The sequence below is a fragment of the Lepisosteus oculatus genome, chromosome 3 (assembly GCF_040954835.1).
Source record: "Lepisosteus oculatus isolate fLepOcu1 chromosome 3, fLepOcu1.hap2, whole genome shotgun sequence".
NCBI classification, from domain to species: domain Eukaryota; kingdom Metazoa; phylum Chordata; class Actinopteri; order Semionotiformes; family Lepisosteidae; genus Lepisosteus; species Lepisosteus oculatus.
In genome coordinates this window covers 19,639,115-19,659,799 of record NC_090698.1, presented here as the reverse complement: position 1 = coordinate 19,659,799, position 20,685 = coordinate 19,639,115, and the positions used below count along the sequence as shown (strand labels likewise).

The window sequence follows — 20,685 nt, the reverse complement described above, 5'->3', positions numbered from 1 at the left end:
AGTATTCTTTTTCCATGTTTGTAATGCAATGCCACATACCCATACTGTTTTCCTATCTGAACCTGCAAGCTGAAAATTGTACTGACTTATTAGCTCATAGTATGGATAACAGGATCAGTGAAAAAATAAAAATTTGCTTCTGAGAAAGTTGAAATATGAATATACATTACATTGATTTTCAATTGCAGTCATACTGTACTTTTAGATGTGGAAAAGAAAATGCATTCATATATAATTTGCATATACCTGTATATATAATGAGGCTTAAATCAGAAAACACATCAAACAAAATTGATGTTTAAAATAGACTGATGTACTGCAATTCATTTTTTGTGCAGTGCTCATCTGGTTCTCAAGTCTTGAAGATAGATTTTAAACATACATTTTATATTAAGTTAGGTTCTAGAATTGACAATTTATTGTTTTGAATGTATTCTGTAAGTCTTTAGTTGAGTGGGCAGTTTTGGAAAGTTTCTTCCCTTGGATATTTTATGATGTACATCTGTTTTCACTCCACCAAATGCCTTGCTGCTGGCCAGATGAACATTTGGTGCTTATGAGATCAAAATAATTAAATCATATTTGTTTGCTCCATGGCCTTGAGATATTTTTGTCTCTCTTGAACTGAAACAAGTCATTTATTAAATACCAATATATGACATCTTTCATTTCCATTTCTAATAATTACTCATCTGTTTATAATTTGAAATTCAGGGTCTTCCTACAGTACATTAAATATTTCTCCTGCAATCAAATAGCAACTACGTTTGATTTTCAAATCATGTTTGGTATTACTTAAATGTGCCCTTTTTTTAAAAAAAAAGCTCACGTTTGGGCAGAGCAGTAACTTTAAGTACAGTATGTCATTTCTGGCCTAGATTCATAGAACACTGACAATGAGATTATTTTGAGTAGTAATGTTAAATTGTGCTCATGGATGGGAAAATTTTGCAAAATTGACATGGGAAATGGAAAACAAAGAGATCAAGCATTCATATTTGATATTTTAATATTAAAGGGTATAAGAACTTTAAGGTATGGTTATCTTTGGAATACCCCTTGTGCGCGTCTGTTCATGTAATGATGTTATGTTGCTATCAAAGCCTGGCCCATGGTATAATTTGTGACTATGTATTAACATACAAAAGACTTCCTCACAGCTGGTCGTTCACATTTGCTGCATGTCACAGTATGTCTTAGCACTTCCTCAAAGATGGGGATACCTGGCTAGGATGCTGTTGATCCTGACGACTCTCAAGCACCTACAGTGCCTCATGCTGTTTCAGGTACTTCTAAAGAAAATGAAAGACAAATCATTTTTACTCATGATCTGTCTACTGTAGAATAGTACCCATCTGTTGATATAAAATCTATGTATGGTGCTTGTGTTGAAATGTTTCCTGTTTAATAAAGTATATTTATTTGGCAAATGTGTGCTTAGGGGTTACTGGAAGTGGAAGATAAAATCCAAGTGGCAATATTATCACTCAGCCTAACAGCTCACAAATGAATTTCAGAAAGTAATGGCTAATTATAAATGAATAGGAGAGTTACCAGCCTATTGGATATACTTTAAGCAATGTAAAAAGTTTGTTTAGTAGAAATTGTGGGAACATTTTTATATATTATAAGAGCTATATTTAGCATTTCAAATACTTTACTGTGTTTGAAAGTTCTCTTACAAATGCAGACAAGAATGTGCCTTGTTTGTTGCATCCTAGGTCCTTTAATTATATTCACACAGGCATCTAGGATGCCCTTACCTCAGGCTTACATGCATTTGGTATTGACCCCCAAGTTATCCATTTAATGGGTGCAATACCTGTACCTTTGGAATTGACACTAGTACAGGTTTATCCTATCTATTGGTGCTGAGTGTTAGCAAATCAGCATGTTTTTCTAAACAATCTGAATCAATATGTCAGCCATATACTGTAGGTACTTAACAGATTAGAGAAACTATGGAAATAAATTATTGGCACATTATATTTAGCATCTTCCCTCTGAACCAAACAGGTATCCAGATACTAATTTTGCATTGTCATACTGCATAATTCAAATTTTTGAATAACATTGAACTTAGCAAATCTTTCAAAATTTTCAGTGAAATATCATGTAGGGATAATATTAATTGTTCCATTGATCTGTATGTTTTTTTTAAAACAGTATGCGTTACCATTTTATAGAAAAATAAAACTAAAATCAAATGCGTAATGGTGTGTCTGTAGGTTTTCATAAGCAATTTAGCAGTACGTATATAAATGGCATTATGTATATTCCTTGAGCCTCAATTTGAGAAGTTTAATCGGTACTCAGAATATGCCATTATGACAGGTTTTTAATCTAAGCTACGATTATGTACAGTATTCAGAAAACAAATTCCTTTATTGTTTTCACTTCAATTCACAGCTAAATCTTTTTTATACATGAATGAATGATATACTGATGCTATAGCAGATCTTCATGTCGGATCAATGTTACTGTTGCTTTCAAATAAACTTTCATTTTGTTCTCAAAGGATTGTGAAGGAAATATCTTATTTGAAATCCAGGCCTAATTTCCATTATGCTATCTATTGTAAATGACGTAAGCAGCCTGCTTGACAATGAACAGCGTATAGATAATGTGTGCAAATCTACCGATATACATTTTTTTCAGGCAGTGAAAGATATGACAAGCAGTATTTTTCACATACTCGGGGAATTCTATTTTGTGTGATGAGAAAAGACCTGCCAAATATTGTTTTATGGTGTACATTATAAACATTTTCCCTGCACTCAACTTTGAAACTCAGCCTCACATGAAAGACTGAGAATTATTCACAACAGTTCCTCTCCATTGTCATACTTGACAAAGAGCAGTATGATAAACTATGATAAAATTATTTTTTATAGAACTTTTTGAACAGGACTCGCATATTTGGGAACGTTTATTGAATAGGGGAAGCAGAAGAATTTGGTTTCTCTAATACTCTAATAACTTTTCCATTAATTTGGAACAGTTAAGCTGCCCACTTCATTGTTAGGATCCCATTTGACTGTAAATGTGTAGCAAGCCTGGAGTTTCTGGAAGGCATTCAGACCACCTCTGCTTTGGAAGTCAACTCCCTGCCAAATGTGAAGGTCAAGTATCCCAGACCTGGAAGTGGGCGGCAGACAAAAAGAATAGACTCAGTCAAAGAATGAAAGTGTTGTTCTGAAACCCATTGGTGAACAAAACCCTTATATGTTTTGATAAATGGAATATTCCATCTTTGTCAGCACAATACAGGATGCCTCAGGACTAGGGCTGTTCTCTGTCTTGTGTAGTGGAGAGATACAGTAGTTGACACCAGGTTTAGCTTTGGTGACTTGTCACATAACCTATTCGCTTTTACAATATGTTTTTTTTTCCAATGATTTCCCTTCAGGACATGAATGATAAGAGCAGGATGATGATAGTAGGATGATTGCCTATTGTACCAAGTAAATAAACACAGTTATAAAGATCGGGTGCTAAGACATTTTCAGGGCTGTACCTCTTCAATGTTCACTTTTTTAGGTGGATCTTTCTTGTAAGTAAATGGCCAGTTATGTACTTTTCAAGAAAACAAGACTGATTATTTTTTTTCCTGCTAATAAACAATAGTTCTATGTATTACTGTATAAAATTAAGGTTAGTTCAACTGAGTGAAAATGAACATAAAATGCTGTTATTGTTGGGGTTTTTTCTGATATGATCTGAAATGTAGTTGGAACTGCAGTTGGAACAAAAATGGCAATACACAACAGTAAACAATAAAGGCATGTATACTGAACAACAGAAATAACCCATCTGTTTTTGTAAGCATGTGTTTAACAGAATTTGGATTTTGGATATTGATTCAATGTTTTTGGAATCTTTTTCATTAATTGACTGTTGCTTAAGCCCTACATCACCTCATCTAAAGCTCAAAGACCAGTGAACAGTGATATGCTTGCCTAGACTTTGCGAGAGAAAGGGGAGATTGTGACAAGACAACCATCTGCAACCCAGTACAAAACATTTATCATTTATGTGGAGCTTGTACTGCTTCCACTGCTGGCCAAACATGATGCTAGTCTGTGACTTTAACATTAGGCCCCCTGTTGATGACAGATGTTAATCAGCATAACAAATGTACCTTTGTGCATCTGCTGTAAACAAGATTGTTATTTTTCTGACAGTATCTTTGTGATTTGTAGTTATTATATATATTAATTCGTTATTGAAAGGAGAATCTAAAAACAAATCGATTAGCTTGAATTTGCTTCTTATTTCTGTTTTCCTATTTCAAGGTTTGGGATGAAAAGAGTAAAACAAGCCTTGTAACTTTTTAAAGTGTTAAGCACCCCTTGAAATGTGTATAGAAATGACACAATAAACTAAAACATCCATCTTGTTGTCCATAAAATAACAAGAAATAACAACCAAGCACAATCATAGTAAGTCATGCCTTTCTCAGGCAATACAAATCTGTAAAAGTCACCATCATAAATTCATCATGGTCTTGGTGGAAGCTGTACAACAATTTCATTAAACTCATTTTCAAGAGTTAGTCTACAAAAGGTGATGAAGCATGAAGGTAAAAAAACTGCTATTAATTAGCCAACTCATTGAATGTGATGTCTCCATTCATTATTTGTCTCATTCTCCTAATTGCTGTCACTAACACTGGAGTGTAAGCATCTGTCCCTGCTGTGTTTCAGGAAGTATGGCCACTCAACCTTCGATCTTAAAATCCAGAAATAAGTGTTTCTTAATAACAGCAAGACCAGCAAGAAGCTTTCTTCTTGAATACAGTACAGCAGATACCAAATGTTTCTTGAAGAAGAGGCCTGTTTACAATTTGGGAAAGTGCCATTCTGTGAAAGAGGGTTTCATATTTGCTCATCTCTTGTTATTTCAAGAATTTGAGGAATGGGAGAATGATGTCAAAGATCCAATCTTGTACACCAGAACAGACACGTGTAGGCAAGAAATGAGTTTGATTTATGCCTGTTGCTGCTTGTGCTCTACACACGGATAATTCATTCCACAAAGAAGCAGCCTGTTGTATTGAATTAATGGAATAATTATTGTAATTGTAGCCACTTATCTGATAACATAATAATAGAGTGTTTGCAAGGTACTGCCCTTCTTAAGGAGCCTTTAAAAACAGAGTTTATTTTCCTTCTTTTTGTAGTGTTTTCTTTGACACTCTATTTTGAGTCAGTAAAAAAGTTCTCAGAAAAGGTTGATTGTCTTTCAAGCAGTGTTGGTGCTACAAGTTACACTACAAGTGTTTAATAAACTCTCTTCCCCAAAGTAGCCAAAAGAAGAAATGAATTCCCTTCCAAGGAGATCTACATAAGACTATATGAAATTTTACAAATGAAAGGAGGCAATTTGGCCCGTCTAGCCCATTTGGTGGTTAGTAACTAATGATCTAGGATCTCATTTAGCTTTTTCTCGAAGGAAGCCAGGGTGACAGGCTATAACAACACCACTAGTACTTCCATGACACTTAAATGACTGAAGGTGAAATGCAATAGTTACTATGGTGTTTACTTGCATAAAAGAGCATTATTTTATTAATCAATCAATTTTGTTTAGGAAAGGTTGTCAGAATCACAATAATGATAATGATAACAAAGTAAATAAGGACATTAGATATACAGGACTTCCACAAACGGGTGGAGAGGTGGCTCTGTGGCTAAGGATCTGCACCTGTGACTAGAAGGTTGCTGGTTCAAATCCCGCGGCTGGCAGAGGAATCCTACTCCGTTGGGCCCCTGAACAAGGCCCTTAACCCCATCTACTCCAGGGGTGCCGTACAGTGGCAGACCCTGTGCTCTGACCCCAAGCTTCTCTCCCTATCTGTGTGTCTGTGTCTTCATGGAGAAAAGGCTGGGGTATGCAAAAAGCCGAATTCCTAATGCAAGAAATTGTATAGGGCTAATAAAGAAACATTAAATGTCCTTTTGCCATATGTTGATTTACTTAGACTGTGGAGGAACATACTGTATTTATAATGTGGAGCTTATCATCAGCTGTTAAGGTTTAGAACCATAGTAAAAACATAATCTGAGTAACATCATTTACAGAGTGATCTTTGAGTGCCTAAGCATTGTTTCATCCTGTCTGTGGTTTGATATCACTTTTTTCTTCATTTTACACCTTTGTATGTCTTTTTTAAATAAACATAATAGCATGATAAAAAATAACACTGCATTGCCATGGGTTGGACAGCCTGTAACAAAAAATTAAATACACAATAACCAAAAGTTAAATACTTCAGCCATATTGCACATTAGTGGATTCCATTCCTTTAATTACTGTAGTAAACCACTAATGTTAATTAATATACATAATATAAGAAAACAGAGGTATGTTTTTCCATCTTTCTGTAACTAAGTTAATTTGTTATACGCTTCAAACCATTATCACAAGCTACTGTGGTATAAGGAAACCGAATCATTCCTTTGACAGCAACAGTGGTTGTAGGTCAATGCACTGCCCTAAAACAATTTGAATACACTAGCTAGCCCATTGCAATGTACAAATAAATCAGTGAATGCAATGCTACAGAAATGCCCTGGTATCATAGTTGATAGGTAATTGGAAGAGATAGGCTGCCACAGTGTCAGTACTGCATGACAAATCTAATTTACTCTCTTCCCAGGGCAGCTCCTCATTTTGCCTTAAGATGTCTGTCTTTTGACCGGATTTTTGCATAACAAAGCAACTTAGTAATTACATTCAAAATAAAAGCTCAAAGAAAACAGTTGCCAGTGGCTTAGAGCAATAGAGTTTAATTCCTTGAACCATTGAGAAAAAAATAATTTCAATTGCTGCATTGCACAAATATGCCAATAGATATTAAAATAAGTGCATATCTCTTATAGACATACCTAATTAACTTTGGGGTGCTTCTTAGTAATGGTTGAATGCAGTTATTGGCTTTACATAAGGGTGTGGGTTAAGTGAGACTGTTTTTTGTATTTGTATATATTAAAGTATTCCAGCCCTTCTAGCCTTAATTTGGACCTAATGCCTCTAAAGCTTATTCTAGCCCAAAAACTGACTGCCCGGCTTTGCCTTTCTAATCCCTGTGCCACAACTTCGTGGAATAATTATATTTAATTTTAAATACATTCTATTTAAATTAAATTTAACTTGAAAATGGTTAAACAAATGTAATGAAGTCATTCTCTCTATATACTGTACATATTTTGGCATATCAATCATAAATGTTTGTCCAGACACTACATAAATACTATAAAATCTCATAGTAATCATATATTGTGTTCCTCCGCTATTTACGTTTTGAACCTATCGGTAGTAGCTGCAGTTGCAATGATAGCAATAATAATTTCATTTAGCATTATTTTCATGCATTGAAAGAACACTAGATACAGTACAGGTTCTATGATACCATATTAATATTTACTTAATTTTGAAGACTTCAAATGAGAAACATGTAAACTGTTTAAATACACGAGGAAACAAATGTCTCTTATTACCTTGTGTTTTGAAACATATGGCTTCATTAACCCTAACATGCAGTTTTATGTGAACATGATGTCTCGTTTATTTTACACATTTAGACGACTTAGCATGCTGACAATCAAAGGTTTTGTAAAATCCCATTTGGAGTTACTTTTATGGTGTGCATACAAAACTATTCTAACTTTCCTTTCATTTAAGCATTTTGTTTGGGCATTTAAATAATGTATCCTACTCTATGTACAGTACCATGTATTCTTTCACTGTCCAATCAGTGATACAGGTATAAATACATTATATTTGTTTCAGAATTACTGAAAACCCTTGTAAACTTTTCTATTTTCTTCAAGATACCTACTTGATGATTTTGGTCTCAACTATGATGACTATTTTTCTGTTATTTGCCAACCTGAAGTAATTTCTGAAAGGTCCTTTGTTGAAAGACAGCTACAGAATTGGCCCACTTTCTGAACATTCTGATGGTATGGTAGCATACTGTATGGCAAATACTTCTAATGTGTCTATCAGTATTTGCCTGAATACCCCTCAAATCCCTGCCCTGTTTTGCTGCTGTAGGTCTAGAAATGTGTTCAAAATGTAAGTACTCCACATCCAGAATCCAGAGACAAATCTGGTCCTGTTTATTGATCTATTATTTTGAGTGTTCTAATCAACATATTTCTGTTAGAATCAAAGAGAAAGCAAGAATTAATATATTTGACTAGTTGTAATTTCCATGTTATTGTACATTAGTTATTCCATCTGTCTGCCTGCAAAGAGCCACATATCTTTTCTAGTCTTTTTCTGCCCTAATTTGCAAATTATAAAAGGTGTATGTATCAATAAACAATAAGTTAGAAGATCTTTCCCCAAATATGTTTGATATACAGTATGCTCAATATACTCTTTCAATTCTTAATATGAAACAAATATCTGTTCCCCTGGAAGTACTTTTTAATGAATGTATTACAGTATAGCCTGTGGGGGTATTAACAAACAGTATTTATCCTTGATATATATTTAGCTGAACTTTTTTCCACCATGATGATTATCACATCTAGCCTACCTGTGACCATTTTAAAGTTTTAATGCACACAGAATTTTAAATAAACTGAGCACTGATGAAAATATTAAATGATCAGGTCTTTCCAGACCTGATCCACATGTGGTCTCTTACTACAAGGTCAATGCGTGTTTTGTTCTTATCATTATGTTGAGTTACAGGTTAAGAAAAAAAAAACTAAGTCCATTTATAATCATGGCTTAAAGTACTATCTTGTTAAGAAAACCAGCACACTGTGTCTCTGTGGAACAGTTAAGACTGAAAATGACATCTCTATCGTAAGAGCTCTGAGGATCTTTGACAAGTTATCAGGTTTAATTAAGAATATCTTTATGCTGAAATGGGAGCATTTTCTCTCTCCAAGGACACATCTGACAAGAGTTCATATATATCAGTTTCAATATGAATGTTCCACATCACATAATTCCCTAATAAAGCTGGAAATCACACATTTTCTTGGATGACTGCATACAAGTTAGGCTTAACAAGGGGCTGGACTGGCATGTATAATTATTATTCAGAGCAACTCAAGATGATACTGTCATGACAGAACAACATTAAATAAAATTGCTTATGGTCTTCTGAATTCCCTATTGATCATACATGAGGTTATTACTAAGAAAATATAGTTACTCATCTTTGATTATCCAAGTGTATACGTGCTTATTTATACTGAGCATCCAAAAGAAACCGGTGATATGTTTTGTAGCAGATGCACTGATATTTTATTGAACACATATGACAGGTGTAAATTCATTTCACTTCTTAAAATTTGGCATTAACAGGGCTGATCAACACCAGGTATACTGTGATATATAATGCTAATAAATGCTAAAAGCAATACAAGATATAAATCTACAATACATGCTTTGCACAGGGTTGCAGGTTCACTGGTCTCTGAGCCCTACAGTATATGTCACATATCATCCCAGCTCATCTGACAAATTCTCAACAGGGTTCAAATTCAGGGAGGAGGATATTCGTATCATAACTTTAACAGTCTCACAAGAAAGTTGTTACACAAGAAGATTAAGGACACATATTCTTCTGCTTATTGTCGCATTAAAGTTAACTGGCTATAAGGGTAGCAAGTCCCAGGACTTGAAGACCTGCATAGACAGGTCTCCAAGCCTGGTTCTTGAGAGTTTCAATCCAGTTTGTATAGGTCACATGGTTTTGCACATTGGCAACACCTCTGCAATAATTCTGCAGGTGATTGATACAATTAACAGGCTTTGGTCCACGGAGGTTAGGATTTTTACTATGATTATTACTATGCTATCATTGTTAATCTATTGGGATACACTGTTCTAGAGTACAGCAACAGTACCTAACCTGGGATTTGACCCCACAAACTTCCAGTATCAAATCCTGAACCAAGCAGCTGAGTGCTATATCTGAGTCAGAATGAGAGAGCCGAGGAAGGAAATTTAAACCCGTTTAAGTTCTTCTGGGCCAAACCGGAGAGTAGAAACTGCAGATCATTTTTTACAATATTTACAAAATCTTCTATCAGAATGACAACCCTTCCTGGCCAACGCTATACCAAATGCAGTCATGGGGGCAGGCAGGATTTATGGCAGTTCTGGTGCACCTAGAGACAGGCTTTGTGCTTTCATAGTTAATGTACTCATGATAATGATCATTGAGATGTGAAAGTATTACTTAATGGAGATTCTATTCGGTTCTTCATGGATACTTATTCCCTCATTATTCAGAGTAGAAAATCTTTTACCCCAAAGCAAAAATCTCTTTACACATGATGTTGAGCTTGTGGGTTGGTATTTTACATTTTGGTTTGAAACTACAGATGCTGCTTTTTTGTTTTCAGTCTAGCAATGAGGCCCAAGGAAGAGTTATGGTTAGTTTTGTTTCATCTGTTCCTGTTTTTTTTTATTTCATTTATTTCATTATTTGTGTTTAAGTATTTAGGAGCTTGCTAAATATTTTCTACTTCAATCTTTTTCCATCTGACTGTATGTTATCTGGTCAATCTGTGCTTCTAATGTAAATGTACTTACTTCTTTCTTGCTTCTTTACTGTTATGCTTGTTCAACTTCCACAGAGCAGACTGTCCTTCACTGCTGATTTGATTACATAAAATGTTATGGCTTCAATGATATGTGTGGCTTAAATGCACCCATCAAAAATACATCAATTAATACAATTTGTATGCAGCAGAAATACTCAAAGTCCTTTATTAAAAAAAAAACACTCAAAGTCTACCGATGTACACCCAATTCAAAATAAACACTATGAAGCCAGTGTTTATTCATGTGCTCTGAATAAAGCAATGTGAGTTTTTGTAGCTATTGAGGTGAAAAAAAGTAATTGCTTACTCTTATATAGCGCTTTTCTGGACACTCCACTCAAAGCACTTTACAAGTAATAGGGACTCCCCTCCACCACCACCAATGTGCAGCATCCACCTGGATGATGCGGCGGCAGCCATAGTGCGCCAGAATGCTCACCACCCATCAGCTATTAGTGGGGAGGAGAACAGAGTAATAAAGCCAATTCATAGATGGGGATTATAAGGAGGCCATTATTGGCCAAGACAACGGGGTTACACCCCTTCTCTTTTTGAGAAACGCCCTGGGATTTTTACTGCTGTTTCAGGTTTACTTTGAGACAAAATATAGAATTTCCATTTTACTGCACTCTGAATAATCAACTTAAGAGATCCCATTAACTGACTTTCCCGTTTCCTTTTCATTATTGTGAAAGTAGCTGTAAGCCTGAATGATCCTTGTAAGACCCAAATACACCTGTTTCACTGAGTGTCATTTCAAAGTACAATTACTGTATACCACACTGATTTGCCTTAATAAGACTAAAATAGCTATTAATTGCCGCTTGATTTGACCTAATATGCACTATGCAATTAATAGAAATTAATTTCTATATTGAAATAGTATTCATAATTAATGATACATTTATAATTCCCATAAATAGGGAATTTCTGCCATGCCTCTTGAAAACACCATAATCCTTAATGGTGTTCTTTAAGTTGGGTGCATGTGTGTTTTAGAAGGTTCCATCAATATTAAGCTACTCAGGATTCAGATCCTCAGACATTCTGACATTCAATGAGTTTTTAATTTCTTTGTAGTTATGTTACACACAGTTCTTTTTCAAAAACACATTCTCTTTCAAATGCTTTTTTTTACTCTTTACACTTCAGTAGATATATTTTCTGATGATGCAGATTATATAATATGGAGCTTTACTAATACTTTTGAAACAATGAAAAATAAAAAGATGAATGTGAAGCAGTCTAAAAGAATACAGGATATCAACAAGCTTCAGAAGACACTGTAAGTCAGTGTTGGTGTTGAAAATCTAGGTAGTTTTTCATGAGTTAATTCAGGGGATTCACACCCATAGCTATTTACAGTATATAACCGTACAGAAGTTCATAATGTTCCACCTCAACCACAAATACGCCATAATGTTACTTAAAGAGTAGCCAATTGCATGCTTAATCTTCTAGAACATTTAGTGTTAAAGAAAAATTCTGTGACTTTGTTACTTTTTAAATTGTTAGAATATTACGTGGACCTTCTGTACTTTGAAAATGGACAGATGGTTCTAAAAATATGCTTTGATCTATGCATAGCTGCATTCTTTGGAGATTTGGGTTATAATATTACAGAGTATAGATGTCACATTCCTTTGCGTCTTTGATGCTGAGTTTTATGAATATTGTTTTTATAAGTTAAGGATGGGAATTGTCCATAGTACTGTAGTATAGTATTGTATGTCTGTTGATTTAGAAAATTGCTTGCTTCAAATCAACAGACACCAATAGTAAAATGTCTTGACTGACTTGGCATCGTTACACGTCTTAAATTAGTCAGCTTTATTTCCCATTGATTCATGGAGTGTAGGCATGCCTTGCGACCATGCAATAGTCACATTTTTACAAAGGGATTTTTTTTCGGCCCATATTCTGGTACAGCAATGACATGCAAGTCAATGTCTCTAACAGAAAAAATATTTACAGTATCTGTGTGACGGTTACTTACAAGGCTAAGAATAAACAGTCTGAGCAGAGATTTCACCTAGCAGATCACACTTCAAAACCCTGGCAAAGTTTGTCTTTAGAGTTCTTGAGTCAAAGTCATCCACCTCATTTTATATACTGCATACAGTATATGTAAGTTTGGTTTTCCAAGCTAATTACAATTTTAGCAAATGTATTACTGTATACTATGTCAATTCTAGCGATTCTGCCACTGAAAAGAAATCATCATTATCACCAGCCCAGCTTGGGAGATAAAATTTTAACAGAAAAATAATTCGAAAAGTAGAACTTCTATACATTTAAGCATGCCCATTCACAGGCAGTCAGAACATTTTGTTTGTTTTTGTTAATGATGTTTTTGTGGTGATCTCTTGGACATTTAAAATAGTGCACTGTTTCCTGCTAGCCTTCTTGAAGTCTTGACAAATCACTGGAGAGCACTCAACTATTCTTGGGGATGAGTGTAATTCAAAATAGGATACCATATTCCCAAACTGAACAAACAAGAAAGCATCATAATAGGACAAACTGTTTATATAACCAAGGAAAGAATTGTAAAAAGTATGTAGCTAAAAATTTCAGTGCAGAGAACTGAAACTTTATTCTTGTGCTGTTAAGGTGGCTAGCTGTGTGAACAGTTCTCCGGGTAATGACACTTTCATTTCAGTTTAGAAGAAATAACTCCTTATTGAAGTACACATTATAAAAGGAAGCAATGGAAAAAATGTAAATCTGAAACTATATTTTATAAACAACAGCTTTAAAAACCAGTGTAGGGCCATGAATTTTAAAAAGGTAATAGATTTATAAAACACAAATGCTGAAATACAGTAGGAGAGTTCTTTAATTTGCTCACTGTATGAAAGTCTGATAAATTATCTTTTGACTTACACTTTTCTTATTTTGTGAAAAATAAAACATTGTCACAGTGTCCTGCTGAAGTTTCAAAAACTCATTTTTTTCTAAGAGTGCAGTTTGCCCTTTACTATATAAGAAAATCCATAAATCCATTCTCTTCTGCTTCATTACTTCAAAAAATAGGTCACGTACTGTACCATGGGTATGTCAGTAGGTTTCTGCTGTTTTAATTCCAGGCACAATTTTGCAATGTACTTTTATATTTTTAAATAAACATTATGCTGCTATGTATTGCAAAAAACACATTAAGTTGCTGAAATATTATTCATATTATGAACAAAAGTAATACTGTAGTGTATATCTTATAATGTTTTAAAGGTTTTTGTTATGAAATTTCCTTTTCAAGCATTGGTGCCTCACAGCACTTGGGACCTGTGTTCAATTCCTGCGGTGCTATTTGTGTGGAGTTCACGTGTGTTTTCTCTGGGTGCTTAGGTTTCTTCCCACAGTTAAAAGACTACTGGTAATTAATTTGGCTTCAGTAACATTGAACCTGGTGTACTGTAAGTCTGTGTGTTTGTACTGTACAGTATGTGCACCCATTGCTTGCCATGGTAGGTTCTGGCTCTCCCGCAAACCAGTAGTGTATAATCAAATTAAAATAAGAATGGATAGATTTTTCTTTCCTACAAACCAGCACCATATCTCTTGTAAAAAGTAAGCAGTGCAAGCTGTACAAGAAAAAAAGTTCCTAAACAGAAGGGTCTCAAGTAAAAAACTTTTCTTCCTAAATGTTTTGTGATGGTATTTTTCCATTCTTACAACCAGTGGTGAATAATAAAGGCGTAGTTAGTTTTACAGTGGAGGTTTTCCACATTTCACACTTTTGATCAACAAATGTTCATGAAGTGTGTGAGCAATACTAAAACGTGGCATACAGACTATGTACAATTCAAACAAGCAGGCCAAAAGCAGCTATTAAAATGAAGAAAAAAAAATTAACATTAACATTAAAAATGAATTGCATGACAGCTGTAGTGTTTTAGAACTGTTATAAGGCTGGAAAGCTTTTTTGAACAGAATTGGTCTGTGAGCATTTTGCTTTCTGAAGTGGAACACTGTTCATGTACATAAAAATGAAACAATTGCATTGCTTCTCAGACAAAAATATATGGACCGATTCGCTCAAAATGCAGAGCTTGTTTATATTTAGATTCAGACTGGGTTAGTTTCACTTCGGCAGTGTTAATTGCAAGCTTTCTGTGGTTTCCTGCCTTTGGGGTTCTTTTTCTGTTACCGTGTTGTTAAGTTTTTAGGGGTGTCAGTATCTAAGGACATGAGAAATATGTTACAATGACATGTTAAGAGCTGTGTTTAATTCAGAGCCCCCATTTCAACACTACATTTGGTTTCTTCACCATCTTATCAAATAAGCTAGACAAATCTCATTTGGAAATGTTCTCGAGTTGTTTTTTTCTTCAATATGTGATTTTGATTTAGGATTATCTACTAAGTGATTTATTTGCTCTCCTGATATTTTGTTTTGTGCTGATTTCATTGTGTTACTTCTGCAATACTGTACATCTCACAAACTGCATTCTTGCACTGCATTCTGCATGTCGTTGCCTTGAATGGACAAATTAAGGATAATAGTTAAAATGCAACTATTTAGCATGTAGATATTGTTAGTATTGGTTGTTTTTAACATTCATAAAAAAGCATTTGAAGATTTGTGAATTATCACGTAAAATATATTTTCTATATCTAATTTGTAAAAAACATATATAAAACGATATAACTAAAATTCAGCAATAATACAAGGATAATTGTTAAAAGGGCTGAATGGTAATCTGGTGGTTAATGCTACTGTCTAACAGGTCCTGGGACTTGGGTTTGATAAATACTGAAGTGCAAGAAAAAGGCTCCCAGTTGCTGTAACCACTACCAGGAATAAACAGCTTTCTGATGATGTAGGGTATTTAGTATTATGATCACGTTTTCTGATTTTTTTATCATAATACTTATGATGATATCTGTGGTGGGGAAAAAATAATGTACTGTAAAACTTTTCATGTGTTTTTAAAACAACTAGGCAACTTTTCAGGGTGTGTTAAAAAATCTTTAAAGAACTTAAGAGAATGCTTCTTTTAAAGAAAAGTGCTAGAAATATTATTTTTTTTCTAAGATGTGACTGAGATGTCTTCACATCTGTTGCTTGTTCGCAGCTTTCTGCCCATATGGAGTACTGACATTCATACAGTACATTGATGAATAGTGCATTCAGAACTGAATGGCTTAACATACACTGGGACAGGTAGTGGGAATTGGATTTTCAAGTTAGAATTTGTTGTTTCAATCTAATCAGGTCAGAACTAGGAAATCCCCTCCTGGATTTCAGTGAATATTTTAACCAAAACAGATACTAAGATCTAAAGAGGTCTTAAAGCTGTCTATTACGAACTGCTTGATCCTTTGGTTTTAATGGTACACAGTTTTTCTTTGTTATTGTATTATTTCAGAGGACTCAAAGAAATTATTCTGGAACAAATTGCACCGTAGGTCAATATACTGTAATACTATAGATACAAAATGTTTCAGTTCAAAACATAATTCTTATTAATAAAATCAGATATAATAGAAATAGCATTTAATTTCATTACGGCATACAGTATGTCACTCTTTTGAAGGTGTTTCTTCGAGTAATTTAAAAGCATTTTTCATGAGACCAAAGGCATTCTGTATTGAGAATAATGTACTGTACATGCAGAAACATGCAGGAGGAAAATGGAGGAAACAACCTGATAGCTTATTTCACCTCTTCATCTCTCTGGTTCAATACCACAGGTTTCAATTTTTTGCCTTGTAAAAGAAATGAAAAAATCATAGAGATTGTCGAACACTCTTGTTAAACCACAAGCTATTTAAACTAGATTCCAAAAGATTTTTTTTAATACACTCAAACAGGAAAATGGAAATATATTTATAATTAACATAGTTGTACCTTATTTCCAAGAATCCACTTCTCAAAAACTTCACAGTAAATGTCAAATGACTGCTTTCTCTGCCTGTGAAACTGTGATTCATTTGAACTATTCTTCAACTGCTTATGATACTTTGTTTTGAAATCTCAATTTTTTCTCATTTAACGATCTTCCATATTAATTGTTGAAGGATCACTTTAAGATTAATTAAACAAATCAAGAAACCTTTATGTAAAAACATGTGTTTTTATAACGTGTGCATACATTTATATGTGTTTTGAGTAAGTTTTCATCAAAATTGCAGAACAATGAGAACTACAATAGTAGCCAACCAGTCTCTAAATGCCATTTAAGGCCTCTATCATTTGTAAATAGACACACTAGGAGATTGTTATTTAATTTTATTATTGGTGTTGATTAATTCAGCACTTTCACATGGGGTTCATTAGCAGAATATTTGGAGATATAAAGAGCATGATGGTGTTAGTTGGAGGTTGATTCTTTCATAGCAGTATGGGATTTTTGGGGAATCTTTTGTTCTATAACCTACAGTATAATATCTCTTAAATATTACACTGTCCAGTGTTGTTGTCAGGGTTTTTTTTTTATCTGATCAGATCCCTGGATCTATCCTGGAACCTATTAAGAATAGGTTTGCCTACACAATCAATTAACTGCTTCAATTGTATTACGTACAGAGTGTGTCCATATGAATCTGACATTCAGAAATACCAACTGCAATAATGAAAATGACTTGTACACTGAAAATTTCACATGGAGTCACAGCTGCAGTTCAGAACAGCACAATAATATCCTCACTCCAAAGCAAAGGTGTTGTTTACCTGCATAGATTCCAAACTTGACTACCTGTCGTGGTTAGACTCACGGGGACTGCAGATTCCACCTCCTCCAGGGGGGATTTCCAAAGGGAATGCGCCTGGCAGAGCCACAGCAGAAGCCTCCCAGGGAATAACCTTATCAGGTGTCCAAACACAAATCTAGAGGAGGTACTACACTATTACTAGGCTCTCCTAAGTAGCCGAGCTGGTAACCCTGTCATACAGATGAGGAAACCTCATTTCCACTGTTTGTACCCGAGATCTTTTCGCACCCCAGGACCCTTCTGACAGTTCAAAGGAAGACTAAGAGAACTTATCTTCAGGTGAAGAGCGATGGGTGGATGTGATGGCAGCATGGCAGTGAAAGTAATGGATCATGACCGTTCTTCCTAATGTGTCACTGAAGAAAAGTGAAAACACAAGGATGGGTGTCGAACAGGATAACAGAAAATGTTGCATTCTGGTTGATGTAGTAGGTCCACCTACTGTAACAACCCCCTAGGTGAAATGTCACAGTTTATATTTAATAGAGATGGGACAAGAAGGTCTTTAAAAGTATTTTTGTATTTTCCAGAAACCCCTGCACTACTCATTGTTTTAGCTTTCACAATGTGTTAGTGTGTATGGGGAATCGAGCAATCAATCACGTCCACCTTTAATGGCAAATTCTGTGTGGGTGGGAAATACGATATGAGCGAAATATCACAGGATCAAAGCTCTGTGCTTTTAACAAAGATGCAGGTAACTGTCTGAACAAGAAATGAAATCCTACATCTCATTGTCTGGCACTTTGCAAAGGTTTTTGTCTCAGATTACACACTGAGGGACAGCAAGGCTTGGCTCCATTGGGAAAAGACACAGAAAGTCTAACATGTTGGAGCTCCTCGAGAACCACCAGGAATACTTCCAGCACTGAGAAATCACATGCCAAGAATCCTACAACTCCTCAACATGTTAATTGAAAGCATGTCTTGTCTTTTTCAGACTGCCATTAGAGACCACATTCTATGCAAAGGCTTTACAAAGCCTTTGGAAAACTGTAGTTGTTGTATAGTCCCTTTTTTAAAGTATGATTTACTTGATAGTTGAAATGGATATTTATTTCCATGTATGTGGGATATTTAGAACAAAGAAGCAATGCAAACAAGACATCCACCATATTCCAAAGAGATTCTGTAAAGTATTAGTAGTGAATAGCAGCATATAGCATCCATAAATTGCTCCCCTGGGGATGAATAAAGTATTTTGAATTGAATATCTTTTTACAAGAGTATAAGAGAATAATGTTGGTGGTTCCATTAATTTGACTGTATTTTCTATGAAATGTTTGGGTGTTCAGATAATAGATCACCTACCTCTCTAATTGACATACTGTACTGTACTGTAGATATCTAAAGGTACAGCATCTGGGTTATTTCAGTGTTTTCATAGAAATTTCAATGAAAATGTATAAATACTAGGATATATAAATAGGATTTACTTAACTATGTAACAACTACTAGCAGTTTACATACAAGAAAGCACAAATCAGTTCATCAGGATCAAAACAGTGTCTGTAATGTGATCAAATGTGATTGTAATGTATCTTTGTATACTAAATGGTTTAATTAATGAATTAATGGGTATTTTAAGGCATTAAATTCTTAAGGTTTTTGAAAGTCTGTTATTTGATTTTTTTCTGAGAACTGAGCAACACAGGAACATGGGAACAAACCCCTGGAGTAAGGTGGGTAAAACCCACCACAGGATAATCCTTTAGTAACACATGTACATAATGTCCACACATTCATAATGAATAGAATTACATGTCCCTGCAGTAACACTGGAATATCTCAAGCACTTTATTTGACTTCTTTGTTGATAAGGTTCATTCTGTCCATACTGTGCATTATGTCATACATTTTCAATTGACATGAAACCATGTTGATTTAAAAAAAACAATGAATCCAGACATTACTTTAGATTTTGGCACCGTTTTTGTATTGATGAAAATCAACGATAGACTCTCCCAGAGGGGAGTGTTTCGGTGGCTTCTACACTGGATGGTAGTTTAGAACAGGCTTCCAAAAACCCCTAACAAACATATTCAGCAGTCTCCATGGAAACTATAACATGCTTAATCTTAGCAGGAGTTTTAAAAAAAATGTAGAGGTGGAACAGCCAACTGCAGCTGTAAATTTTCTTTGTAGGAGGAAAAATCAGTACTTGGTTACACACACATCTGTGATATTATTTTCTCATATACCAATACTGGTAACAGTACGGCATGTTTTATTACTGTATATTCCCAGTGTGACACTGTTTATCATTGTTACATTTGACACTGTTTCCATGGCATAAGGCATTTTGTAGTTACTTAATAAATATGACTTTGTTTTCCTTTTCATATTCCATTTTTGCACATTCCTTTATTGTATGTTAACAACTGCATTTTTTGTTTGTTGTTTTTATTCTCTTTATTCTAAGTTTGATGATAATGTATGAAACACGCTGCTCCAAGGTAAATTACAAAAGAATAATAGACTACAGTATATCAAATGCTTTTCTAATTTCAATAGTATTAAGATGGTATTTACAGCAGTCCCTCTTACCAGTATGAAAAATTATACTATTTTTTTAATAAGTACCAAATTAATGAAATTGTCTGTGTAAGACTGGAAAGACATTATCATGATTTGTTGAATACTGTATGCCTATCTTCTGTTCCTCATGCTCATTGCAGAATTCTGCTGTGCTCTCTCAAGACCATCAAACGAAACTGCAGAAGCTTGTCATTCACTTCCTACTTTAAAATTCTCAGTGCATTGATTATACTGAAATCCACATTAGTAAAAAATCAAATGAATTCAGTTCACGTGGTGTGGGTGACCAATATGCATGTCACGGAGCCTATTTGAAAGAACTAGTGTCAAAAAATTAATTTAAATTGGCGGAGCTTCACAAAATCTAGATTCTCTATTAAAGCTCCTTTGCATAGTCACAACATCATTCCAGCTCCTCTAAAAAAAATTCACAATGGGTTTTTTGTTTTTTTATTCACACTGTATGATGGTGTCTTGAATAACATCTGTTGTTCTGGTTTCCCAGATGATAGAAGTTCGGAAGATATAATTTTCCATCCCTTTTTGGCAGACAGCTTCATGAAATTGTCTATGCCTGTAATTTAATACATAACAAATTTCTGAGTGGTCCAAATGGTCAGATTTAGAGATTACTTATAGAGGGAAGCTGTGTCAGCCTGGGGAGGTAAAGTCAGTGTACAAACCTCTCACATTATGTACACACATTACATATACAAATAGTCTTTCCTTTCAATTTAAAAAATGATCTTTTTATTAGGAAATATACATTTTACCTGCAGTTTCTCATAGGAAACCAGAAAAGGCTTTTCTACCAATTTAAAGCTCTTAAAAATGCTTTGACTCAGAATGA

At 34.6% G+C, this 20,685-nt stretch overlaps 1 protein-coding gene across 2 annotated transcripts in view; it reads left to right on the top strand.

Moving 5' to 3' along the window:
- arhgap24 (Rho GTPase activating protein 24) overlaps positions 1 to 20,685 on the top strand; it is a 132,798-nt gene that overhangs the window by 22,568 nt on the left and 89,545 nt on the right. The gene's annotated exons all lie outside the window — the stretch shown is intronic.